Raw genomic sequence first — 15014 nt, 5'->3', positions numbered from 1 at the left:
AGCTTTATCAAGGAAGAAAGCTAATGTCAATCCAACCAATCTGAAGTGAATTTGAATTTACTACAGTCAGATTTCAGACATGGAAAGAACAGAGATAAATTTAGTTTACTTTTACAGAAGTTTGCTGACTGTGTTTGATTCCTTCAGTCCATTTAATAAGACGCGTTGCTTTGCTTATGCGATCATGCTTCCGTCTCCCCACAAAAGCTTCTGATCCTCTGACTCCTGACTTGGCCTATGCTGGATATTACACAGAATCTGTAAATTTACTCACATATACATATACACAGATACGCCAAAATTTAGTAATTTAATAATTCTAATATAGTATTCAGGGGTCTTTTTAAAGCACTTTTATTAATTTTACAATTCTTTTGAGAACTTACCACATACTAGATATAGTTCCGGATACTGAGAATGTATCTGTGAAGAAGGATGGCAACTTGAGGGATGCCTGGGTGGCTCAGTCGGTTAAGCATCTGCCTTCAGCTAAGGTCATGATCCCAGGGTCCTGGGATCGAGTCCTGCATCATGCTCCCTGCTCAGTGGGGGTCTGCTTCTCCCTCTGTCTCTGCCTGCCACTCCCCTTGCCTGTGCGTACTCTCTTTCTGTGTCAAATAAATTTAAAAATCTTAAAAAAAAAAAAACTTAAAATCTCTGCCCTTATGAAGCTTATATTCTAGTTGGGAAAGATAAATGATAAATATGTAAAGTGTCAGGTGGTCTTAAGTGTTATGAAAAAGTGAAATGGTCAGGGAGAGAGTAACGGGGTATACTTCATTTGTTAAAGAAAGCTTACATTATTTTCAGGGAATTAGGATATTTCTATAGGCAGAAGGCTGAAGGGGAAGGGTTCTTTGCACAATTTTCCTTGAGGATCCTAAATACTCTTACACCCCTGTAGGAGAAATATGATATACATTTTGTTTCATTACATAAAATATATAGGCTTGAGAAAATGAGAATGCAGTTTTTAATTTCAGAGTAGCAGGGAGTTCTTTTGGATTGCTTCCTCAGCATCTAATCTATTGCCTTTGTATGCAGTGAGTGTCCAGTTATTATCTGATGAAATGCTCCTCAGACTCTGAAGGGCTACTTCTGCCAGATTATAATACTTTCCCCTCTGATATAATAGAGACAGGCTATACATAGGCCAGCACTTGTACCATTTTCAGATTATCTACTGTGCCCATGTAGGGGTGACAGTATTTCTTCCTCAGAATCCCAGACTTCGTTACCTGTTGCTATTATCTAAGTTTTCTATTCAGAAAACTGCTGTCTTCTGTAACTTACCTTGATGTACAGAGAAACCATATTTTGTGCCATGTGTCTTATCAGGAACAGCACTACCTAGAAAAGATATAAGACAGGCTAGAGAAGATTTTTTTCAGCTTAGTCATCTCTGCTTTTTCTTGCCTGTAAGACATTTATCTGCGTGATTTGATTTTTTCTAGAATGACAGGCTTCTCAGTCCTTCAAAGGCGTATTCTATTATAATAAGTTCAGTACCTTCCTTCCTCAAGGAAATTGGATTTAGTTCAGAGATGTGCTTTTCATCATCATTGATGATGTTTTGTTTTTTTTCTTATGATCTAGTTTTGAACTTTGCTTCATGTATTGCTGTAATATGGCCATATTTCATGGCCTACAGTTACTCCAAATTCCATATTTCTTCTGGAAATATTACTACAATAATAATATGATACAGCACTACTCATATATTCATTTGGATTGCATATATCCCTGAAGACAACGTTGTGAAATATAATACTCATATTTTACTAAATATTTCAGGGATGTTTGACTCTCAATTTTATATTAAATCATTACTGATCCAGAGGGACAAAGCCATACTGTTAACTCAGGAAATAACCTCAGAACATTTCCCAAGAAAGATGAGCAGTTCATTTTGATAACAGGGAATGTTAGTGGAAGAGCTCTAATAAGGAAGCCATAAAGCTGTTAAAAGACTTAAGAATCTTTTTTGTCAGCAAAAGAGGGCTAACGTGTTGGTAAAAATCTTTGGAGTAATATCTAATGAGTTGGCTCCAGCTATTCTCTCCATATAATGTGTTGTAGAAGTAGCTGCTGAGATTTTGCTGAAAGATATTTGGGTGTATAATTGCAAACTGAGCAGAGGATGACTCTATGAAGATTGTTAAGGAAATAATATTCCAATATCTAAACCCCAAGACCATTTTCTTTGAAAGTATGGCCTTCAATGAGTTAGGTTATTTGCATTTTGATACACAGTTAAGTGTTTAGTAAATGTTTGAGATAAAAAGGGAAAAGCAGAGTACCACATAAAGACAGAGTCTAATAAGCCTACAGAGAATAGTAATTTTTTAAGGGTAAACAATAAAACAGCCAAGAGGTGACTTTCAGAAACAAGACATTCTACACCGAGGAACTGAGGATCCACAAAAGCAGAGAACTTGGGAATATCACATAACTGGTTTTGAGAAATAAAGGGAAGAGTAAATTTGTGAATGAGAGTAGATTTTTACTTAGAGGCCAGTCTTAGAAAACATGGGTTTTCACATTGAGGAAAACACAGTCTTCAGTGTTGCAGGGATAACACTAGAGACTATATAAACTTAATTGGCTTGTAAGGCTAGGCTGTTGATATTTAAGGTAAATTAACCCAGTAAGCTACAAGGATGCCTCTTTGGGAAAGGAATGTAATATTCTTCAATCTCAGTAAACCAGAGCTGAAGCTTTTAAAATTTATCAACACCCAGTATGAGCTTTAGTGCTGACATTTAAAGCAAGAGGAGCTGTATGCCAAATAATTAAGAGTGTAGGCTTTGGAAAGACCTGGGTTCCAGTGTTGGTGCTACAGTATGGTCTTGGGCAAATTACTTAGCATCTGTAATTCTCAGTTTCCTCAGCCTGTTCTTATTGTGGCTAAGAGTACAAGTACCAGTATCAGAACTCAAATCCCAGCTCTGTCATTTACTCACTGTATCATCTTAGGGCAGCTACTAAATTCTCTATGACTCGGTTTCCTCAAATGGAGGTTGAGAGAGATAAAAATAGTACCTATACCACTGGATTGTTGATGTTCACTCAGCCCTGAATAAATATTAACTGTATCAGTCTTTGTGTTAGCAACCTCTGACTTTGAAGTACTGAGTATATTTGCTCTCTTCCAGAAACTTAGAATCTGGTTATAAAGATCAGGCTAACACATATGAAAATGAAAATATTAATACGGCATTTATAAGTAGGTGTTAAACAGTGTGATGCAGACAATAAAGGCTTATTGATTCAGTGATTATTAAACATCCACTGCATACCAGGCAGGCACTAAGCTGAGTACTGAGGATACAACAGTGAACTCTGCAAGGTCCTTGTTCTCAAGAAGCTCATAATTTTGTGATAGAGCGGATAGTAGTAGGCAAAACAACAGTGAAATAAATGCTACAGTGGAGATTAGTACTGGGGGCCGTGGGAATGCACAGGGGGGTGCTTATGGCCTAGTTTTAGGAGGTTAGAAAAGGCTTATCAGAAAAACTAAAATCTGAATGGGGAAGGAGTTAGTGTTCTTGGCAGGTCAGACAATGTGCAGAAGCCTGGAAACGTAGGCTATCACTATGCTAGTGGGGCATTCAAGGTGGTGATTAAAATGAGGCCAAAAAACATGCAGCCAAAGAGGTGAATACTTGCTGACCAGATTATGGAGGTTCCTGAGTGTAGACTTTATCCTGAAGGCAGTGAGGAATCAGTAAAAGTTTTAAGCAAGAGAGTGACATGTTTTAGCAAGATCACTCAGGCTGCAGGGTAGAGGATTAGAAGAAGCCAAGACAGAAAGATGGAAGACCAGCAAGGAGGCTGTTGGACTAATGTAGGTAAAAGAGAATAGTGGACCTGGACCCAGAATTAAGTCAGGCCACCTGGGTTTGAATCCTGCTCTGCTGCTTAATAGCTATGTGACATTATGCAAGTTACTTAACCATCCTAGGTCTCTTCCTAATCTGAAATTTGGAGATGATAATAAAATTTACCTTAGAGGTTTGCTGTGAGGATTAAAGCACTTAGAACACTCCTGCCCGGCACATAGTAAGTGCTCTACAAATATAGGTAATGAGGCTGAAGAGAGGCAAACTAGGAAGAAGAATAAGTAAGACTCCATGACCGAGGGATGTCAGGAGCAAGTAGGAGAAGCCAAGGAAATTGGTTTCTGGTTTGGAAGCTTAGAAGATGGTGGTGTCATTCATTGAGATAAGGAACAAGAGGAAAAGCAGGTTTGGGAGAGGCTGAGAAAAAGCAGTCAAAGATGGGTAGATTGCAATCAGGAGAGTGTGGTGTTAGAGAAGCTAAAGGAAGAGTGTTGCAGGAAGGAGGGAGTGGTCAACACTGTTAAATGCTACTAGAGGGTCACTTAAGATAAAAGCTAAAAAGAATTGGTTTTAGCAACAAGAAAGCCATGAGTGACTTTATCAGGAGGAATTTTGGTTGAGGGGGCTGGTTCGAGGGAGCTAAATGTATGGATTATAAAAGGAAAAGGAGATGATGAAGGGAAAATGTGAGAATGGACAACTGCTTAAAGAAGTTTAGCTGAGTAGGACTGGAAGTGGCTGGAAGGATTATGGGCAAGGCTGACATTGGACCCAATACACTGATTTGGCCTACTGGCAGATAGATTTCTTAGTGGTTGTGCATCCATTCTATTTGATCCATAGCCATGCCAGGGAGGTTGAGAAGGGGAGCTGATTTGGGGATAAATAATGGATTTGGCCTCAGTGGTTTTGAATTTGACATATGCATGTAGAAATGCCCAGCAAGCAATTTGATATGGGACTAATGGACAGAAAAATCAGAGTAAGACTCAGGTGAGTGGGGATGAACTAAGCAGGTACCGGAACGAAAGCAGGCTGGGTAGAATGCACAAAGGAGCTCTGGATCTAGCCTTAGAATTCATGAGCATAATGAGAATGTGTGACCTCCATGAAGGCAGGTGCTTGTGGGTGGTAAATGGGTCTCAGAGCGGAAGTGAGAAGCCAAGCCTCATATCCAAACTTCATTGCTTATCAAGAGCATTTGCAATAAACAGAGTTGCTCAGAGATGGAGCCCAGGAGTTCTAAGCTGTCAGGGAGAGGGAGCAGGAGAGTCCTGAGTTTGGAGTTGGAGCGATTGACCTTGGCTGAATACTAGGCCTAGTCTAGGCAGTCATGTGGCATAGGCTCTATGGGTTAACTTTAGGAAGGCAACACTTTTGTCCTAATCTTTGCTCTGTCTTCAAAATGTAAAAAAAAAAAAGTTCATCTGTGTATTTCAGCTGTGCCAAGCCCTGGACTGTGGTGTTTGCCATGAATTACTTTTAATTTATCATTCAGGGTTGTAGTTAGCATTTGTATTTACATAAACAATATGTAAATAAGGTGTTTATCTATTGAATATATGCTGGGTCTGGGAATAACAAGGTAGCTGGGAAAATACATCTGTTCTACCTTTAGAGTCCGGGTATTTCATTCTCCTGTTACTATTTATTTTCTCAGTCCCCAAACAGCTCTTGAGTATCTTCTGTGTCAGGCACTGCTTTTCCTTTTATTATCTATCTCAGTTCCTTCCTGGGTGTGTCTGTCATTTTGCACTGTCACATGAACTATTCTCTTCAAAACTTTCTTCATCTATCTTTTTTCATTGTTGGCTCCATCCCATCTCCTCTTAAGAGGGATTCTTTAAAGGATTTGTATGTCAGGGAATACTAATATATGTTATGTATTCTTCAGACTCTGTTTCAGTGAAATGGAGAAAAGAAAAAAAAGGAATCCCAAACAAGATCATAGAACAATTGTGGCTGGAAGGAAATGCAAGGACAAGAGAAATCACATCTTAGTACTTTGAGGCCCAGCCATAAGAGATTGCTGCCCTAATTACCTCTGTGAAGCCCAGATAACAGAAATGAGCAGTATTATAGGCACAAGGGGGTGTCATAAGTGGACTCAGATTGGTCCCAGCATGGTAAGACCCTGAGTTCAATAATAGAAGGTTAAGTACCAGCTTCAAACACTCAGTGTGTTCTCTGAGTTCCTAATGATATTTCTACCTGGAGCTTTCTTTTACATTTACCTTAATGGCTCAGTTGGAAGTCAGCCATCACTGCTAAGTGTCTTGAGTTTTATGCAGCATTGGCAGCAACTTCCTTATTATCCTGACATTAGAAATAGAAATGCTGCCCAGTTGCAGCCAGGCTGTTGATACCCAGTAGTGGAACATTTCCACTTTCTAGGATCTTGTCCTCTCCAACACTTGAGTGGCCTAACCTTTTGTCACCTTCATAAGTCATCAGATTTATGAAAAAGCCTCCCATTCCTAGAATAGCTCTGCCATCAGGCCAATAACATGCTTTTTGCTCTGAGCTTCTGCTCTCTTGGATATAGTAGGGAAATCTCCAATAAACATTAAATTAAATACCTCACATATTAAGAACTTCTGCTATTATTTTTAATGTTGTTGTTCTTGTTGTTACTGCCACCATGTAGGATCAGAAGCTAGAGCCTAGCTGAACCTCTGATTTTGCTCCTGTTACGCTGGGTAGTTTTAAGCAAGTTGAAATTATCTGGAAATGGAGTTGAAAATACTTGGTTTCCTCTCTTTTATAGCCACTGTCAGCTTAAAGAGTCTTAAAAAGGTCAAAGTGTTATCACATTAGTATTTTTACTTATTAGAGATTTAACATCTCATCTCTGGATTCCTTTCTTTTTAAGATTCTATATATTTGAGAGAGAAAGAGAGAGAGAGGGAAAGCACAGAGGGAGAGTGAGAGGGAGAAGCAGACTCCCCTGCCCAACGTGGGACTTGATCCCAGGACCTTGGGATCACAACCTGAGCCGAAGACAGAAGCCCAACAGCCTGAGCCACCCAGGTGTCCCTCCTCTCTGGATTCCTAAGAGACTGTAGTCCTCACTTGCCAGTGAATTGGATAATCCAGTAATCTCTGCCTAGAATGATGTACATTTTATCCAGCCATCCAATATTTACCAAACAGTAGCTCAACATGGGACAGTAACAAAAGCATCATAACTAACATTTATTGAACATTTAGTATGTGCCAGATACTGCTCTAAGTGTTTTTTATTAAGATTTTATTTATTTATTTGAGAGAGAGTGAGCAAGAGAGAGCACAAGCGGGGGGAGAGGCAGAGGGAGAAGGAGAAGCAGACTCCCCACTGAGCAGGGAGCCCAGTGTGGGCTCAGTCACAGAACCCTGGGATCATTACCTGAGCTGAAGGCAGATGCTTAACCACCTGAGCCATGCAGATGCCCCATGAGTATTTTTATATATATACTATCTCATCTATTCTCCATAAAAACCCTATGTGCAGGCACAATTATAATCCTCATTTTGTAAATGAAGAAATGATCATAGGCTAAATAGTTTGCCTAAAGCAAAGGATAGTAAGTGGAAGAGCCTGGATATGTACCCAGGCAGTCTGGTCCCATAGCCTGTGCTAAAAACTGCCTCGCTGTACTGACGGGGATAACCCTGGATTTGCACAGAAGTCCAGTTCTGATCTCAACCCCTCTACTCCATCACTTAAATTGAATGATCTTGGGGCACCTGGGTGGCTCAGTCTTTAGGCATCTGCCTTCAGCTCAGGTCATGGTCCCAGGGTCCTGGGATTGAGCCTTGCATCGGGCTCCCTGCTCAGTGGGGAGTCTGCTTCTCCCTCTCCCACTCCCCCTGCTTATGTTCCCTCTCGCGCTGTCTCTCTCTCTATCAAATAAATAAATAAAATCTTTTTAAAAAATTGAATGATCTTGGGAAAGATACTCAACCTTTCTGAACCTGTCTACTCATCTGTAAAATGGGGATGGTAATATATACTTTGCAGGCTGGTTGTGAAGATTAACGGTTATATACTCTGCACTTATTAGGCATTCAGTCAGTGTTGGTTTCTTCTCTTCCTATTCTGTTCTAAGCACTGCACTGGTGGTAGAGATGGAATAGGAAAATTGCACCTCCTTAGGGTCCTTGTCTGAGGTGAAGAGGGAGGAAAAGAGACCAACATGGCACTAAACCATTACAATAGAGTATAAGAAATGCCACTGTAGAGGAACAGAGAGAGGTACAGAGAAAGTACATTTTCTGAGCTGGGGTAGGGCAAAGCTGGAGGATCTTCAAGGCACCAGTGACATTTGTGTTAGGTATTGAAAGACAAGATAGGATTGAATGAGGTAGACCAAGGGCATGAGTGTCCAGGCAGGAGAAGCATGAGCACAGGTGCTGGAGAATGAGAGACCTTGGCAGTCTGTGTTCTGGTAATGGCTAGGGGTTTGGTATGCAGCTGTGGATCAGGGATGAGATGGGAAATGAGGATGACAAATGAGTTGCAAAGAGAGAGGGACCCAAGCAGATTTCAGTATGTCCCTGCATCATTAAGACCAAAGACACATTTAAAACACATTTAGGGGCGCCTGGGTGGCTCAGTCAGTTAAGTGTCTGCTTTCAGCGAAGGTCATGATCGTGGGGCTCCCTGCTCAGAGGGGAGTCTGCTTCTTCCTCTGCCTCTCCCTTAGCTCTTCCCCGCCCCAGTTCATTCTCATTCTCTCTCAAATAAATAAAATCTCTTTTAAAAAAATGTAATGAACTTAAGAAAATTTAACAAAAAAACTTATGAATGCTCCACTTGTTAAAATTGAGCTATAATTCACATACTATAAAATTCAATTTACAGCTACATTTGAGCAGTTGGTTAGTATATTAACAAGGTCGTGCAACCATCATCACCATCTTAATTCCAGAACATTTTCATCACTCCAAAAAGAAACCTGCTATCTGTTAGCAATCACTCTCTATCCTCTCCTCTCCCCAGCCTTGATTTACTTTCTGTTTCTAGGGATTTGCCTATTCTGGACATTTCATATCAATGGAATCATACTACATTTGACCTTTTGTGTCTGGCTTCTTTTACTAGAAGTAGTGTTTTTGAGATTCATCTGTGTTGCAACATGTATCAGTATTTCATTCCTTTTTATGGCTGAATAATATCCCTTTTATGGGTACACCACATTTTGTTTATCCATTCATCAGTTGGTTGTTTTTTCCACATTTAGCTATTATGAATAATGCTGCTATGAACATTCATGTACAGGTTCTTGTTCGATACTTGTTTTAAGTTCTTTGGGGTATATACCCAGGAGTGGAATTGCTGGGTAATTCTGTTTAACTTTTTGAGGAACTGCCAGTCCATGGTGACTGCACCTTTATGTTCTCACCAGCAATGTGGGAGTGTTAAAATTTCTCCATATCCTTGCTAACACTTGTTATTCCCACTCACCCCCCACCTTATTTTATTATTGTCATCCTAGTGGGGTAAAATGGTATCTTATTGTGGTTTTGATTTGCGTTTTCTTTTTTTTTACTTTTTTGTTGTTCTTATTATACACTACATTAATATACTGCATAACCTTCTAGAAGGGGTAGATGAGTATGACTGAGTTATTTTTCATCAATCAGGAAAATGCTTCCTTAATCCATATTCTCCAAACCCTTTGACACATAGTAACGATTAACCCCAGGGACCCACCTATCTCTTTGCATCAAACTCCACTGATAATGGATAATAGGCAACCCTTTTTTCCTTGCTGCTGTTACTGAACCTGTGGATGTGCGCCATGGCTATGCCGGGGGATGACCAAGCACATGGCCATGACGCCGATCCCGGGCAGGATCTTGAACCACATCGCAGCCCGGTTGCCAGAGCCAAACCCCTGCCTTCCCAGCCCGGTAAAGATGCTGATTTGTGTTTTCCTAATAACTAATAACAAGATTTTGAGCGTCTTTCCATGTCTTGCTGGCCATTTATCTTCTTTGAAGAAATGTTTATTACAGTCGTTTGCCCATTTTTAAATTGGGTTGTTTGTCTTCTTTGTTGTTGAGTTGTAAGAGTTCTTTATATATTCTGGATAGATTTTTATCAAATATATGAGATATTTTCTCCCAATCTATGGGTTATGCTTTCACTTAAAAATTTTTTTTATAAAGATTTATTTATTTATTTATTTGAGAGGGAGAGAGAGAGTGTGTGAGCAGGGGGAGAGGGAGAGGGAGAGAGAGAATCTCGAGCAGACTCCCCACTGAGTGAAGAGCTCAACACAGGGCTCCATCCTGGGACCTTGAGATCATGACCTGAGCCAAAATCAAGAATTGGATGCTCAACCAACTGAGCCACCCAGGCGCCCCTTTTAAGTTTTATTTATTTTTATTTTTAAAGATTTTATTTATTTATTTGACAGAGACACAGCGAGAGAGGGAACACAAGCAGGCGGAGTGGGAGAGGGAGAAGCAGGCATTTTTAAAAACAATTTTTTAAAAGATTATTTATTTATTTATTTATTTATTTATTTATTTATTTATTTGACAGAGAGACAGTGAGAGAGAGAACACAAGCAGGGGGAGTGGGAGAGGGAGAAGCAGGCTTCCCCTGAGCAGGGAGCCCGATGTGGGGCTCAATCCCAGGACACTGGGATCATGACCTGAGCCGAAGGCAGACGCCTAACAACTGAACCACCCAGGTGCCCCAAAAATCTATTTTTTAAAAAGACTTATTTATTTATTTGAGAGAGAGGGCACAAGCAGGGGGAGAGGGAGAGGGAGAAGCAGGTTCCCCGCTGAGCAGGGAGCCCAATGCAGGCTTGATCCCAGGATCTTGGGGTCATGACCAAAGCCCAAAGCAGATGCCCAACCAACTGAGCCATCCAGGCTCCCCCCCCACCCCTTTTTAAAAAAGATTTTAGGGGTGCTGGGTGGCTCAGTCATTAGGTGTCTGCCTTTGGCTCAGGTCATGATCCCAGGGTCCTGGGATCGAGTCCCACATCAGGCTCCCTGCTCGGCGGGAAGCCTGCTTCTCCCTCTCCCACTCCCCCTGCTTGTGTTCCCTCTCTCGCTGTCTCTCTCTCTGTTGAAAAATAAATAAAATCTTTAAAAAAATAAAAAAGATTTTATTTTTAAGTAATCTCTATACCCAACATGGGACTCGAACTCATAACCTCAAGATCAAGAGTCCCAAACTCCATCCATCGAGACAGACAGACACCCCTGTTTTCACTTTCTTGATAGCCCTTTGATGCATACAAGTTTTTAATTTAGTTTTTTTTTTCCTTTGGTTGCTTGTCCTGTTGGTCTCATATTTTGCCTATGTCTATCCAGCTGTCCCAATGCCATTTGTTGAAAGACTGTCTTTTCCCCATTGAATGGTCTTTGTACCTTGTGGAAAATCAATTATCCATAGATGTATAGATTTATTTCTGGACTCTCAGTTCTATTCCATTGATACATAGACTTATTATCCTTATGCTGGTACCATGTTGTTTTGATTACTGTAGCTTTGTGAATTCTCTACTTTTATTATTGCAAGCCTGCCTCTGAGTACATTTGTGTATTGTGAACAGTATTTTGTATTTTTCTTTTCACTTTTTGGGGAACACACACTTCTGTGTGGATCATTTCTATAATCAGTACCCTTGTCATTTAAAATAATTATGAAGCGTTTTTTTTTTTTTTTTTGCCTTGCTCTGCTGTGCTATTTTTGTTAAGCTTTTATTTTACCTGTTTTCTGGGTTGCTTTTAACTTTTCTAGATAGCCTTGTTTGCACTGTTTCTTCTCGACCCAGACTCATTAGCTATCAAGCCTCCCCCATCGATATCAGAGAATGCTGGCTGCTTTTTTAGGTCATCCTCATAGAAATGCAGACTACTCTGATCTGCCTCAGCTCAGACCCAATACTTCCGGCCAGTTGTGAGTTGAGTTTCTGGGGTAGAAGGCCTCTAAGAAAACCTCTTTCTTGAACCAGAGCTGTGCATAGATCAAGAGTGGCTCCAACCTTACAATCTGCTGTATGCTTATTTGTGAATAACCATTCCTGAGATGTCACACTGATGAGACACATGGGAAAGAACCTGTCTTTTGAACTTTTCTTATGCTGCCAAAACAAGCATTTACAAGTGCTGTTTCCATATGTAATATATCCCTGCCTTTAGAAAGGAGGAGCTTCCAGAGATTATGGGATTTGTTCAAGGTTGTCCAGTGACCTTACAGTGCTACTGGGAACAGAATTAATCCCTGACTCCCATTGATCCCCTTCTCATCATCATTACCACACACTCCTTCCTTATTGGGCAACAGAAGATAGAATTTACTTCTCAGTATTTTCCCCAAGAGAGGTTTTGAGTTTCTTCCCCTCTTTGGTAAATAACACAGGTAAGGAGCTTCAGTGAATAACTTGCATTCATTGTACCATTCTTTGAAGGATCAAAATCATGGGCTCTAGCAACAGATCTATGAGAGAAGTGGGGACAGGTGAGAAAATGTCCGCAGCCTCAGTGTGTTCTGAACTCTAGGAATTTTGGATGAGCCTCTAGAGATGCTCAGTTTTCCCCCATAACAAATAGGATGTCTTCTGTAAAACTTGTCTGTAGTGGTTATTGATCAAATTGTTGGTACATATGAAATTTTGCTATGGGAATTTTCAAAGATATGCAAAAGTAGAATAATATAATGAATTAGCAGGTACCTGCCACCCAGCTTGTGGAATCATCAACATGTGGGCAATCTTGTTTTATCTCTACTTCCATTTACTCCTTATCCCCACTGGATTATTTTGAAACAAAGTCAGTATATTGAACAAGTTTTCAGTTTCTACTTGTTGTTGAAGCTATTTCCCTTAGATATTGGGATGTGTGCTCTCATTTAGATTGCTTTTAGCAGCTTTATTGGGCCTGACATTCTTTCTCTGGAAGTTTTTTGCATTGGTAGAATCATAGGTGTTTTCTGGCCTCAAACTCTGTTCTTTTGTCTTTCCCACTCCCAGAGTTCTGTGAACCTGTCGTGCATGCACTTTGATCCAAGTGCCTAGACCTCACTTACCTATTCTCCCTCCTAGTTCACCAACTTTAATGTATGAGGTTAGGGACTTCAGCAATCTTTGTCATTAATTACTCTATATGCAATGCCTAGTCTGGCATGTAGTAGGTGCTTAGTAAATAGTTGATGACTGAATGGATGAATTCCCTTTGGCTTTCCACTCACCTGAACCTCACACCCAGCTGCTTTAACAGGGCACTTGGTTCTGTGTATCTTAAATGAGGAGAAAATTACTTGAACCTCTTTAGAAGTAGCTTTTATCCTTGACCCCTTTTGTCTAGCTGAAGAATCTGAATTTTCCTGGCTCCCCCTACTGGTCTCTCCAGGGTAGTTGCATACAGGTGCCGCTGGTGGCCAAGGATTGGAGCCAGAGGCAGGTTCTGCCAAGGGAAAATAGAACATTGTTGTGGAGTGCCCTAGCCAGTCCAGGCAGGTCTGAGGAGGAAGAGAGCAGCTTGTTGAAAACAGTTCAGGGAAGTGCAGCTTTCTGTATAAGGGGCAAGGAAGGTAGCCCAGTGCCAGCTAAGGTCAGAAGAGCAGGGTTGGAGGCTGCAGCACCTGAAGACCATGAGTATCATGACCGCATGGACCCATAAATGAGGTGGTCATTATGTGGGAATCAGCCTCTATATTGAGAATAGAGATGTGCTCCTTCTCCCCTTAAGACAAAGCGCCTTGAGGTCAGACATAGTCACCATGTAGGTTGAGTGGCTACCGAGTTTTATTTTGGCCTCCTGTGAAAGTTGAACCAAGTGGGGTGGCTCATGTAGATGGGAGAGTCCCTAGAGTTCATGGTCTTATGTGACCCCATCTCCCAACTCTTAAGACCAGTAACAACTCTGTGGAGCTCTGGGTATATGCTCTACTAGGTCCTCCTCCCTTCACCCTCCATAAATACCATAAATGCCCCACACCTACCCACTTCCTAGATTTCTTGGTTATTTACATGTATTTGTCTTTACCACAATGCAACTTCCCAGAAAGTGGGCTGTGGCAGAATGCATCTTGCCAGACTCCAAACTACAGACATCAGGAAGAGCGTTAAAGATGGTCAGACACTAAGGGCAAATCCCCTCCTCTTCTCTCCAACCCCAAACCCCAAGTGCCAGGGTAATTACACTTAAAGTTGAACATGGAAATAGGCTTTTGTTACCCTTCCTTCCTAGAAGGAAGCATGTGATTTTCCCCAATACACAAGGAAGGGAACCCAATCCAGAAGAACCCAAGGGCATAAAAATTGCCACCAGACTTGGGCAGGTATATCTATGAAATGGTCATTATAAAGAAATGTTTGGAAGGAATTCACTTCTTTACTGGGTATTGGGGATGTAGCAGTGGGCAAAGTCCAGCATTTTAGTGGGAGAAGGTAGACCATAACCAGATAAATATGTAACATGTCAGGGGTGCTAACTGCTAAGAAAGGAGAAAAAGCAGGAAAGAAGGATAGGGCAAGAGTGTGTTGTTTTAAATTTGGTGATCAGGGAAAACAACTCTGTTGAGGTGAGGGAGCAAGTCCTGTGATTGTCTGGAGAAAGAATATTCATGGCAAAGGAACTAGAGAGTGCAAAGGCCCTGAAGCAGGAGCATGCTTGGCTTGTGGGAGGAACAGTGAGAAGATGGAGTGGCTGGGGCTGAGTGAGTGAAGGAGAGAGTGGTAGGAGTAAGCTCAGAGAGGAAACAAGTGGCCAGATCATCTGGGGCCTTGTACACCTTGGCAGGGGCTTTGGGGTTTGCTTTGAGTGAGATGGAAAACCACTGAAGGGTTTGAAAACAAAAATGACGTGAACCAACTTAGGTTTGACAAGGCTTACTCTGGCTGCAGTGTGGAGTCGATCACAGGGAAGCAAGGTAGAGAAGGAAGACCAATTGGAGGATGGTTGCCAGAGAGAGGTGATGTGGGTTGGATGGGGTAGTAGCAGAAGTGGGAAGAAGCTATTGACTAGTAGGTTTGGTTTAAAAGTCAGCAGGGTCTGCTGAGGGATTGGGTGTGGGTGGGGTGTGAGAGGAGGAGAGAGCCACAGCTACCTGCAAAGGTTTTGGCTTGCATCACTGGAAGAATGGAGTTGCTGTTTAACTGAGATGGAGAAGACTGTGAGAAGAGCTAGGTTGCGGGGGGAGGAGGGGGGTGGTATTCACCAGTT

At 41.3% G+C, this 15014-nt stretch overlaps 1 pseudogene; it reads right to left on the bottom strand.

Moving 5' to 3' along the window:
* Nucleotides 1-9479: 9479 nt before the first annotated feature.
* LOC114225183 (NADH dehydrogenase [ubiquinone] 1 alpha subcomplex subunit 1 pseudogene) lies at nt 9480-9694 on the bottom strand (annotated as a pseudogene).
* Between the last annotated feature and the right edge of the window lie 5320 nt (nt 9695-15014).

Source organism: Eumetopias jubatus, unplaced genomic scaffold (assembly GCF_037043125.1).
Source record: "Eumetopias jubatus isolate StellerSeaLion01/CBP00866 unplaced genomic scaffold, mEumJub1_p1.0 scaffold_16, whole genome shotgun sequence".
Lineage (NCBI taxonomy): Eukaryota > Metazoa > Chordata > Mammalia > Carnivora > Otariidae > Eumetopias > Eumetopias jubatus.
The sequence above is the reverse complement of the archived record's forward strand: the minus strand, read 5'-3'. Positions and strand labels throughout refer to the sequence as shown.